The sequence below is a fragment of the Spinacia oleracea genome, chromosome 4, assembly GCF_020520425.1.
Source record: "Spinacia oleracea cultivar Varoflay chromosome 4, BTI_SOV_V1, whole genome shotgun sequence".
Taxonomy (NCBI): domain Eukaryota; kingdom Viridiplantae; phylum Streptophyta; class Magnoliopsida; order Caryophyllales; family Amaranthaceae; genus Spinacia; species Spinacia oleracea.
Window position 1 is genome coordinate 110072820 of NC_079490.1, and position 13756 is coordinate 110086575.

The window sequence follows — 13756 nt, forward strand, 5'->3', positions numbered from 1 at the left end:
CTCTTTGCCTCGTTCAAACTGTTTTTCCCTAAAAGCTAAAATATCTTGAGTGACATCTAAGCTGCGAATATCAAGATGTATATGAACGTGTCGGTGAACCAAGTAGAGGAACGACATTTGGTGTTCTTGTTCGTGATTCGTTGAACTAGGGAAAACACGCTACGAATGTAAGTTTGCTTAATCTGTACTTTATACATGCTTCCTGGCTTTTGGGATTATTCCGCTGCGTTAATATGTATTTAATTGTATTCCCCTACAGAAGCATGCATTATGGGCCTAGAAGCCGCCATAACATTGTGTGTACGGAAACTTTGAGTATATGGGGATTCCTCCCTGATCACCAATCAAATTTCCGGCAAATGGAAAGTCAGAAGCGAAAGCTTAGCCCCATACCAGTCCTATCTCGAGAAGCTGTCCGAGCAAGTGGAGGAGCTTCGTTACACATACCTCCCAAGAAAGGAAAATCAGTTCGCCGACGCACTAGAAAAACCGGCATCAATGATCAACATTCCAAATGGTATTGCTGAAATGCCCCTTACAATTGGAACACGTCAAGAAGCAGCATATGTCCATGCTATTGACGACGTCGAGCCTAACGAAGACGAGCCTTGGTTTACAGAAATTCAAAGGTATCTACAAAATTCCGAATATGCACCGTATTTTTCAAGCAAAGGTCAAAGGGCTTTACGCCTACAATGAGCCAACTTCGTTCTAGAAGGAGGATTTCTATACAAGAGGTCCTCTAACGGCCCCAATCTCCGATGTGTTAACAAGCACAAAGCAAAAAAATGTTAGGTTATGATACATATGAAAAACATAAATCATGCGGAAAAACCTTAATGCCAGGAAACATATTATTTACACATAATCAGTTAGCATAATTTAGATGCATACACTTTGTAGCGTGCCCTCCCTAGCTGCACCCGAACCGAACAAGAACAAGTCTTTAGGACTCCAAGTGTCGTCCCTCCGTAGATAGTCCACAGCACGTCCGGATCCGCCTTAAGATTGACCAACTAGAATCGCCCCTAAGGTACTATTATTTTCGGCTAAATGGGCAAGTAATGTGACTGATTTTTCTGCTCAAAAATCACAACTTTTATTGTATGAATACTTGTTAAAAACTCTTTTTATAAGTTTATGACCCTAGGCATATATTTATAGAATCATGGAAAAGGATTTCGAATCCTGTTAGAATACTAATTAATTAATTGGAATCCTTTTAGAACTCTGAAATAATTAATTTCTTTCTTCTAGGATTAGGATTTAATCATAGCACGAATTCCGATAGCTTTAGGATTCGTATAGCACGCACACGAGCACGAGCACGAGCACCGCACAGCCCGCGCACATGCCTCGCGGCCCACGCGAACTGCACGGCGCCTGGGCCCAATGCTCGCAGCCCACCTGATCCGTGCGCGCGCCACTTTTAGCTGGGCCTGGCGAGGCTTTGGCGTGTGGTTTTGATGCGTATGGCTTGCTGGGCGACGACCTGGCTTCGTGCTGGGCCTTCGTCTAGCAAGTCTCGTCCGATGCTAATTCGTAAGATATGCTTCCGGTTAAATTCTCGATTCCGGAATTCATTTCCAATACGAACAATATTTAACATTTCGGATTCCGGAATTAATTTCCGATTCGAACAAATATTTAATATTTCCGTTTCCGGAATTATTTTCCGATTCCGATAATATTTGCGATTCTGACAATATTTCCGTTTCCGGCAATATTTCCGATTCCGGCAATATTTCCATTTCCGATAATATTTTCCGATACGTACCATGTTTCCGTTTCCGGCAACATCTACGACTTGGATAATATTTATATTTCCGATACGATCCATATTTCTGTTTCCGGCAATATCATCGTTTCCGGAGTATTCATTCACTTGCCTTTGACGATCTTAGCTCCCACTGAAACCAAGATCCGTCGATTCCGAATATCCATAGATAGAGTATTTAATGCCATTAAATACTTGATCCGCTTACGTACTATTTGTGTGACCCTACGAGTTCAGTCAAGAGTAAGCTGTGGATTAATATCATTAATTCTACTTGAACTGAAGCAGCCTCTAGCTAGGCATTCAGCTCACTTGATCTCACTGAATTATTAACTTGTTATTTAATAGTGAACCGCATTTATTAGACTTTAACATTAAATGCATACTTGGAACAAGGGCATTGTTTCCTTTAGTCTCCCACTTGTCCTTAGGGACAAGTGTGCATTTCCTAATTCCTTTGTCGCTCGATGCTTTCTCTTGAACATAAGGTAAGAGTTTTCATCCTTATTATGTCCATAGGTGTTTCTCGGTTTCAGAGTTCAACTGATCAAATAAACAGATAATCATAGCCTATGATTCATCTGAGCACGGCCATGCATTTTACAGTTTCTAGCTCTCCGAGTGGCCTTGTACTACTTTCAGCATCACATCCCGATTTATGGGAGGACAATGTCAAAGTAAGCAGTTCTCAAACAAGTAATCTCAAATCACTCAGGTATTGAGGATTAGTGTCTAATAATTTTAATGAAATTTACTTATGACAGATTTTCATCTCTTACAGTAAAGTTTCATAGGTTGTCCGATACTAGTCTTCCCAAATTAAGTATCTATGCAAATGATTATGACATTGCCATGTCCACATAGTTCAAGAAACGGAACTACTAGTCATCTTGCATTCTAGTCGTCTAACGTTTTCTATGCGTCCATCTTTATAGAAAACTCCGACTAGGGACCATTTTTAATTTTTGACATTCAAGTTCACTTGATAGACATTTCTTAGTCACATGACTAGTCCTGACAGTCTATCTTGAATATTTCGTCAAATTGAAGGGACTCATCATTTAATAAACCACAAATTAAATGGAAAAATGAATTCTATTTATTTATTGTGAATGATTAACCAATAATGTTTTACAAAGTATTAAACTCTAAAACTTTAAAACATTAAACAAGGACATCAAAGCCATTCTCCAATATGCTTGATTCCCATAGCTGCAGTGTGCAAGTTGTGTATCGCTTGCGGCAGAGGTTTAGTCAATGGATCTGAGATGTTATCATTAGTTCCAATCTTTCTTATCTCGACTTCTTTTCTTTCAACGAACTCTTGTAGAAGGTGAAATCTAAGAAGTACATGCTTTACTCTTTGGTGGTGTTTAGGCTCCTTTGCCTGTGCAATAGCTCCATTATTATCACAATATAGAGCTATAGGTCCTTTAATGGAGGGGACTACACCAAGTTCACCTATGAACTTCCTTATCCATATAACTTCCTTTGCTGCTTCATGTGCAGCAATGTACTCCGCTTCAGTTGTAGAATCCCCAATGGTGCTTTGCTTAGCACTTTTCCAGCTTACTGCACCTCCGTTGAGGCAGAAGACAAACACGGACTGTGATCTGAAATCATCTTTGTTGGTTTGGAAACTTGCGTCCGTATAGCCTTTTACAATTAATTCATCATCTCCACCATAGACCAGGAAATCATCTTTGTAACTTTTCAGGTACTTCAGAATATTTTTGGCAGCAGTCCAATGTGCCTCTCCTGGGTCTGACTCGTATCTGCTCGTAGCACTGAGTGCGTACGCAACATCCGGGCGTGTACATATCATAGCAATACATTATTGAACCAATCAATGATGCATATGGAATCCCATTCATTCGTCTACGCTCATCATGTGTTTTTGGGCACTAAGTCTTGCTTAGAGTCATTCCATGAGACATGGGTAGGTAGCCTCGCTTGGAGTCTGCCATCTTTAACCTTTCAAGCACCTTATTGATATAAGTGCTTTGACTAAGTCCAATCATCTTCTTAGATCTATCTCTGTAAATCTTGATGCCCGGTATGTACTGTGCTTCTCCTAGATCCTTCATCGAAAAACATTTCCCAAGCCAAATCTTGACAGAGTTCAACATAGGAATGTCATTTCCGATAAGTAATATGTCGTCGACATATAATACTAGAAAAGAAATTTTGCTCCCACTGACATTCTTGTATACACAAAATTCGCCTGCGTTCTTGATGAAACCAAAGTCACTGACTGCTTCATCAAAACGTATATTCCAGCTCCTTGATGCCTGCTTCAATCCGTAGATTGATTTCTTAAGCTTGCATACCTTTTTAGCATTCTTTGGATCCTCAAAACCATCAGGATGTGTCATAAACATAGTTTCTGTTAAAACGTCGTTTAAGAAAGCGGTTTTGACATCCATCTGCCATATTTCGTAATCGTAATATGCAGCGATTGCTAAAATTATTCGAATAGACTTTAGCATTGCAACTGGTGAAAAGGTTTCATTGTAATCCACACCGTGGACTTGCTTGTAACCTTTTGCAACCAATCTAGCTTTGAAAACTTCAAGTTTCCCATCCTTGTCCTTTTTCAGTTTGAAAACCCATTTGCTTCCTATGGCTTGGTAGCCATCTGGCAAATCGACCAAATCCCATACTTGGTTTTCTGACATGGAGTCTAATTCAGATTGCATGGCTTCTTGCCATTGCTTGGAGCTAGGGCTCGTCATAGCTTGTTTGTAAGTCGCAGGTTCATCACTTTCAAGTAATAGAACGTCATAGCTCTCGTTCGTCAAAGTACCTAAGTACCTTTCCGGTTGAGATCTATATCTTTGCGATCTACGCGGGGTTACATTTCTAGATTGTCCATGATTCTCACCAGATACTTCTAAAGATCTCTGAGTTTCATCCTGAATGTCATCTTGAGCATTCTCTAGAGTTTGTTGTTCGACTCGAATTTCTTCGAGGTCTACTTTTCTCCCACTTGTCATTTTGGAAATGCTATCCTTTTCCAAAAAGATACCATCTCGAGCAAAAAACACCTTGTTCTCAGATGTATTGTAGAAGTAATACCCCTTTGTTTCCTGTGGGTAGCCCACAAGGATACATTTGTCATATTTTGGATGAAGTTTGTCTGAAATTAATCGTTTGACGTATACTTCACATCTCCAAATCTTAAGAAAAGACACTTTTGGAGGCTTTCCAAACCATAACTCATATGGAGTCTTTTCAACAGCTTTAGACGGAGCTCTATTTATAGTGAGTGCAGCTGTATTTAGTGCATGTCCCCAAAATTCTATTGGAAGTTCGGCCTGACCCATCTTTGATCTAACCATGTCTAGCAAGGTTCTGTTCCTCCGTTCTGACACACCGTTCCATTGTGGTTTTCCAGGAGGAGTCAATTCTGATAGAATTCCACATTCTTTCAGATGGTCATCAAATTCATAGCTCAGATATTCACCGCCTCTATCATACCGCAGTGCCTTAATTTTCTTGCCTAATTGATTCTCTACTTCACTCTGAAATTCCTTGAATTTGTCAAAGGATTCAGACTTATGCTTCATTAGGTAGACATAACCATATCTACTGAAGTCATCAGTGAAAGTGATAAAGTAGCTTAAACCACCTCTATCATTTGTACTCATTGGTCCACATACATCTGTATGGATTAAACCCAATAGTTCAGTTGCTCTTCTCCAACTTTAGAGAAAGGTTGCTTTGTCATTTTGCCAAGTAAACATGATTCGCACTTACCATAATCCTCTACGTCAAATGGTTCTAGAATTCCTTCCTTTTGAAGTCTTTCCATGCGTTTCAAGTTAATATGGCCTAATCGACAATGCCACAGATAGGTGAGATCTGAATCATCATTTTTTGCCTTTTTGGTATTTATGTTATAAACTTGTTTGTCGTGATCTAATAAATAAAGTCCATTGACTAATCTAGCAGATCCATAAAACATCTCTTTGAAATAACACGAACAACTATTGTCTTTTATTAAAAAGGAAAATCCCTTAGCATCTACGCAAGAAACGGAAATGATGTTTTTAGTAAGACTTGGAACATGGAAACACTCTTCCAGTTCCAAAACTAGCCCAAAGGGCAACGACAAATAATAAGTTCTTACAGCTAATGCAGAAATCCTTGCTCCATTTCCCACTCGTAGGTCGACTTCACCCTTGCTTAACCTTCTACTTCTTCTTAGTCCCTGTGAATTGGAACAAAGTGTGAGCCACGACCTATATCTAATACCCAAGAAGTTGAATTAGCAAGTATACAGTCTATAACGAAAATGCCTGAAGATGGAACGACTGTTCCGTTCTTCTGATCTTCCTTTAGCTTCAAGCAATCTCTCTTCCAATGCCCCTTCTTCTTGCAGTAGAAGCATTCAGATTCAGAAGTGGGTTGACTGACCTTCCTCTTTTCAGACTTGGCGCCAATTTCCTTAGTCGGGCTGGCCTTCTTGCCACCTTTCTTAGCATTCCTCTTCTTACCAGAGAATTGTTGATCCAGCCGACTCATATTCTCAATGAGTCCAATCATTTTGAGAATGTGTGGACTTACGGGCTCTCCTTTCTTAAGCTTGGTCTCAAGAATTTGCCTATGAGTCTCGAATCTTTCGACCCGAGCCAGATCTTGGAACATGTTCTTTAACTCACTAATGATCATGAAAGCATCTGAGTTGATGAACGTTTTCTGTAGATCTGCACTCATGGTTGCAAGCATTAGACATTTCACATCCTTGTTGGCATCAATCCAACGATTGAGGGCTGCCTGAGTGACCCCGTCGCCCGCGGCTTCGGGCATCGCCTCTTCCAGGACATACTCCTTTTCTTCCTGCATAAGAACTATTTGCAAGTTCCTTTGCTAGTCAAGGAAGTTTTTCCCGTTCAACTTCTCCTTTTCGAGAATTGATCGAATGTTGAATGAATTGTTGTTTGCCGTAGTAAAACTACAATAGAAAAAGAATAAACAAATAAATAATCATTCACAGTTTCTCTTAATAAACTTAAATTCTAGCATACATGCATAATTTAATGTTCATTCAGCATTTTATTTAAGTTGTGTGTTCCGGCAGGTGTGAATAAAATGATTCCAAGACCCCAAAAACCATTGAAGAATTAAGCACATAATGTATTTTGACTCAATTCTAAAATCTTTTAGGTAAGCAAAATCCTTTTGCTAATAGTCTAGAAACTACTCTTAGTTGATAGGTACGTCTAAGAACTTATTAGGTAAACCTATCGATTTTGCCACAACATAAAAGGACTCCTTACTTATATCGTTGAGTTTCACCAAAACTAACATGTACTCACAATTGTTTGTGTACCTTACCCCTTTAGAATCAATAAGTAACACCTCGCTATGGCGGAAAACTATTACTAAGATTGATGTAAAGGTTATCCAAGTAAGTGTTATTTTGGCATAGCACCTTTTAACTCAATTTTTAAGTTTGGAACTTAAGGCTCTTACTATGTTGGTTAGATTTTAAGTGAACTAAAATCCTTAATCATGCAACATAATCAAGCCACAATCTCATGCATATTTAAGACATATTTAAAAGCAATAAATAACTTAAAGCATGCATAAGATAAATGTGATCTAGTATGGCCCGACTTCATCTTGAAGCTTCAACTTCAAAGTTTGTCTTGAAAATGGATTGGAAACTCCGTCTTGAATTTCACCGTGGGAGGCACCATTTTCTTCAAATAGGATCAGCTATAATTAAACTAATTACAACTATTTGATGGTACGCAGACCATATTTGAATTGAAAAAACAAACTTTGGTGCATTAGACCAATTACATTCAAATTAATGGTACGCACACCATATTTTCTATCCTATTTGGGCCATACTAGTCAATTCATAACCTGCAAAACAGTACATATACAATATATACCATTCACCCATTCATTATCATGAATGGCCCACATAGCTGGTTAGTAAAACACATTGTTATGCATCACATAAATATTTGCAGCAATTAATCAAGGGCACCAATAATCTACCAATTATTCAGTCCTTATTAATTCTAATCAAGTTGTTTAACCTTAAAGGATTTGTAGACCTAATCAAGAGTTTATGACTAAAGGCTCCCACTTAAACCAATAACTTTATATGCTCTACTAATTTTAAACATAAAGATGTATTTCTAGTCTAACCGGAAACATACAAGTTTAATTAAAATTTAAAGCTCTTATAAAATTATAATCGAATCCATATTTTTTTTTTGGCAAATAGGGGAATATATTACCAAAAGGGGAAAGAGCCAAAAAGCTCAGTTACAACCAAACACCAGAACACCAAGGCCCAACAAGCCAAACAAAACCTAGAAAACTAGGCTAAAGACATCAATACAGCAACATATGCAAATCAGACTCTTTACATCTACAAGCTACTCTAAAAATAGCTGCTCTAACAATTTGATCAGGGACTTGAGAGTGGCCAGCAAAGACTCTTTGGTTCCTTTGAATCCACAGACCATACACCACTTCTGCAAACACAGCAATGAACAACTTACTAGTACCAGAGGATCTCTTACACATTCTAATTGCATTCTGAATCTCTTGATCAAAACCAAAGCTTGGTCTCTGAATTTTAAGCACCTGTAACACTTGCTGCCACACTTGCTGAGAGTAAGAGCATTGAAAGAATAAGTGCTGCACAGTTTCAAGATCAGTGTTACATAGAGGACACAAACCATCAGTAGTAATACCCCAATTTTGCAGTCTATCTTTGGTAGGCAGTCTGCTTTGAACAGCTAACCAGAGAATGAACAAGCTCTTAGGGCTAGCCCTGTTGTTACAAATCAATCTTCTCCAAGCAACCTTAGGGAAATTACCAGTCAAAGCTGAATACATTTTCCTAATTGAGAACTTTCCAGCAGCAAGAAATACTTGTTTGCAGTCACCATGAGTATCCAAAAGATCTCTGGAAGACCAAATTTTCTTAATCATCCAAGAAGCAGAAGCAGGAATAGGCATAGTATATATATCCTTACCTTTGACATAGTAAGCATTAACCCACTTTACCCATAAGGAATCAAGTTTGAAAGCAAGAGCCCAAAGAAGTTTCAGAATAGCTGCTTTATTCCATAAATGGAAATTCTTCACATTTTGACCACCAGCTACTTTAGGTTTGCAAACTGAATCCCAAGCAATTGGGGATTTCTTAGATGTTTTAGTATCTCCAGTCCATAGATAAGTTCTGCAAATCCTTTCAATCTCTCTCACAACTTTCTTTGGCAACATGAAAATTTGGCTCCAGTAAGTTTGCAAGCTAAACAAAATTACTTTAACAAGCTGAAGTCTACCAGCATAGGAGAGCTTCTTTGATACCCAACTTGTAACCCTGGTATAGAATTTATCAATGAGTGGCTTACACTTACCAATAGTCAGTTTAGAACTAGACAAGGGAACTCCTAGGTATCTGAAAGGCAAGGACCCTTTAGTAATCCCAAGTGCCTCCATAATTGCATGTTGTTCCATTGGGTGCACACCAGAAAAATACACTTCTGTCTTATCCATGTTAGCTTCCAAACCAGAAGCTTTGGAGAAGCAAGTGAAAGATTTAAAGATTAGTTGCAAGGAAATCAAATCACCTCTAGCAAAAAGCAAGAGATCATCAGCAAACATCAAGTGAGTCAACTGCAGTTTTTCACATTTAGGATGAAAGTTGAAATCTGGATTTGACACTAGTGATTTCATACATCTGCTCAGATATTCCATACAGATGGCAAAAAGGAAAGAAGACAGTGGATCTCCTTGTCTAAGACCCTTCTTAGCAGCAAAAGGTGGCATAGGATTATCATTAACAAGAATGGATTAAGAAACAGTAGTCACACACCCTTTTATCCAGTGAATGAACAATGGAGGGAAAACCAACTCCTGCAGAATCATGAAGAGGAAAGGCCATTCCACTAAGTCATAAGCCTTCCTCAGATCAACTTTAACCATACACCTAGGAGACATATGAGCTCTATTGTATCCTTTAATTAACTCAGTGGCCACAATAATGTTATCTGAAATACTTCTACCAGGAACAAAGCCAGCTTGATATTCAGAAACAACCTCAGCAACTACTTTCTGTAGTCTAGCAGTGAGAACTTTAGACACTATTTTGTATACAGTAGTGCAACAAGCAATAGGTCTGAAGTGAGAGACAGAAGTGGGAGAAGGGATTTTAGGGACCAAAGTGACAGAAGTGCAATTAAACTTCCCCAACACCCCACCAGCATTAAAGAAATCAAAAACCGCAGCATAGATATCTTCTTTCAGAATTGACCAAGTCTTCTTAAAAAAGAAAGAGTTGAAACCATCAATACCAGGTGCCTTAGAGGAATCAATGCCAGCAATTGCCTCATCTATTTCTGTTGTAGTGATAGGCATACACAAGGAAGCTCTTGCCTCAGGAGAGAGCAGAACACCATTTCTGATAGTAGGCAAGTCAATGCTAGGGAGTGAAACAACAGCTGACCCCAAGAGTTTCATGTAGAAAACTCCAATTTTTGCTTTGATAGTTGCTGAGTCAGTAATCTCCTTACCATCATCATCCAGTAGCATATGTATCTTATTTAGAGAATGTCTCTCCTTCATTGCAGCATAGAAGTAGTGGTGATTTGTGTCACCCACCTTTAGCTATTGCACTCTAGATTTCTGCTTTAAAGCTTGCTCCTCAATTTCAAGCCATTTTTTAAGTTTGCAAACCAGATCAATCTCAGCAGCTAATAGATGAGAAGAAACACAAACTCTAAGCTGAGTTTGCACAGAATCCAATTCTCCTCTATAGTGTTCAATCTTCTCAGCAGCATGAGCAAACTCCTCCTTGTGTAGGGATTTTAATTTGTTTTTAATCCTTACCAGTTTGCACCATATCTGCTCAATAAGGTGTCCCCTATCCTCCATGTTCCAACTATCAGTTACCAAACTAACAAAGGTAGTGTGGTCAGCCAAATAGTTCATAAACCTAAAAGGTCTCCCCCCATGAAGCTCACTCTTTACACAGGGGATAACAATAGGAGAGTGATCTGAGATAGAAGGGTTCATATACTTGGTGGAAATATCAGGAAAGGAATCCATCCACTTCAAATTCCCAAATACCCTATCAATTCTACTCCAAACTCTAGGATCATCAGAGCCTTTACTAGACCAAGAGAAGAACCGGCCAGAGCTATGCAGCTCATGTAGATCACAATCAGCTACACACTGCAAGAAATCCTTTGTTTCATAATGGCTAACTGCATTGCCATTAATTCTATCTCCTGAGTAAAGAACAGAATTAAAATCTCCTACAACTATCCATGGCTTGAGTTGAGAACTCTGACTTAACAAAACCAAATCATTCCATAAACACTGCCTATGACCAACTGTGTGAAGACCAAACACAGCAGTGAAGAAAGTCTCAAATTTGTGGTCCTTAGTGGCCACCCAGCAATGAACAAATTGCTCAGAAGAAGACACAACTTATAGATCAACATCAGTAGATTGCCATCCAATCCAGATTCTCCCTTTAGGAGAGTGAGAATAAGAGCAAAACCAGTGCCAGTGAGCCCCAAACCTCTTCTGTACTTTCTCTTTATTGCCAATTCTAACTCTAGTCTCAAGCAAAGCAACTACATTGATACTTTGTTTATTCAAAACCTCCTAATCTCTACAGCTTTCTGAGGCTCATTGAGCCCTCTAATATTCCAGGTGCAAATATTCATGGGCATGGAGGATCCTTACCAGAACCAAACCCACCCCCAGCATCATCAGCATAAGAGATCTCATCATCATCAGATGAGCCCTCACTTTCTGACATCTGTTCCAAAACTGCAAAAGCATTATCAACCCCAACCCCAGCACTCTTACTCTTTGTCTTTCTGGTGACCACTTTCCACCCTGCATTAGAATCAGGAGTGGAAGGCCTTGGTTATTAGGAGTCTTGACATGATTGGTAGGAACAACAGGAGCAGCCTGAGTCTTCTTAGGCACCCAAACCTTCTTTGTCTTCACAATTGGTTTAGACTGGTTAGAAGGTTTCCTAATACAGTCATGACCCACTTTGTTACAAGATTTACAAAAGGGTGGGGGTCCAGTCATACAACACCTTATGTTGAACAACCTTCCCAAGATCATCTTCAATCCAGACACAGTCAGGTAAAGGGATGGTAACATCCATCTCAATTAACAATCTAGCAAAAGAAATCCTGTCCTGTTTAGAGGTACAAGCATCAGCAAAGAGAGGCACACCCAGACTACTTCCAATCCAGATAAGGGAGTCAGTACTCCAGCAGTTCAAGGGCAAGTTAGGAAACTTCACCCAAATGGGAATCACCCTAAGGATCTCCTCACAGAAATCAAAAGAAGCCTTCCATGGTTTGATAATCATGGGTTTTCCAAAGAAAAGGTGTGGTCCATCAGCCAATACAACATTCTTATCTTCCACTGATTGAAATTGGATGACAAAATATCCATCATCATGTAAGAAAATCCTAGGTCGAGACACATAGTTCCAATTTGTAGCTATGTATTTCAACAAGGAAGCAATAGTGGGGGAATAGCCAACAACATACAGTATAATAGCATTGTTCCATTTAATATTCATAGTCTCAATTTCAGAAGCTTGCAATTGAACCACCTTCCTACCATTCTGAATTAAAGGAGCAACAAAAGAGAGTTGAGCACCTTTACCTGCAAGTTGAGACCCTGCAACCACTGCAGACCATGAGGTTGTCGGCACCGGCCTCTCCATGTCCAACCTTCTACTAACTGGTTCACCCATAGAAGCACGCCTATACTCAGCAATCACCTCCTATAATTCTCTCGTAACAGGGCCAGTACTAGGATGAGGAAGCAATTTAGGATCCATACCAGTAGTGTCAACAATGTCTCCACCATGTGAGGACCACTCAATAGTTCGCCCAAGAGAAAGAGCCACTCTCCTAATACGTGCCGCTGTAGTCTCACCAAGATTCTCCATCGAAGCCGCAGCTTGAAAACCAGTGGTAGGAGGAAACCCAGAACCTTGCGTAAGATCGAAGTTTCCAACACCATCACCTCTCGTAGCTTCATTTGTTCCATGTTGCTTGTCTGTTGAAGATTGCGCATCTCCCTGAGGAGTTTTAGGGTGAGATTTCTTCCTTCCCCCCATTAATGGCGGTCGGGTGCACGATAGCTTAAAACCCTAAACGTGCGCCTAGAGCATTTCTTGAGAGAGAAGAAAAGTTTTTTTAATCGAATCCATTTAATTTATTTTCAGTTGAATTTAAGAATTTAAATTAATTCAAGGTTTAATTTTAGTAAAATAATTAGCATAAATAAAAATTTATAATAATTATAATATTCAAAATTAAAATCCGAGAAAACAATTTAAATTATTAATTTTAAAATTAATTAAAATTATTTCGGAACTGGAAATTCAAATTAAAACCAAAACGTGTCAATCGTCGCAAGACGAGGCACTTGGGCTTGCGCCCAAGCCCCATCGAGCCACGAGGCCGCATCGCCCCTCGACTGACCGTTGCACAAGGTACGACTAGCAGCAGCCACGCGCAAACGCAGCAAGCCAAGCCACGCTTGCGCGCAGCCTGCTCGCCCGCATCACATCGCAGCAGTTCTCCCTCGCGAGGCATCGCTCGCTGCGCGAGCCAGCGCTCGCTGGCGCGAGGCTGTGCGCGATGTGGCGCAGCACGATTGCTTCCCACACGCCGCCCATCGCTCATCGCCCATCGCATAGCACACACGGCCAGCACCATTGCCTGGCGCGTGCACCATGCTATGTTGCTCGCTGCATTCGTACCGCACGGGCGACGAGCTCCCTTGCTCGTCGTCGCGTGCCCGCACTATACAACACCCCTTAAGGGTAACACGTAGCGTCCTTTGCTTTGTGCGTGCAACGTTTATGAGCGTTTTTCATAAAATTTTTAAATTTTTAATTTAAAATTATCGACAAATTAATAAATCATATTAATTTCATAATTTTATGGCGGAAAA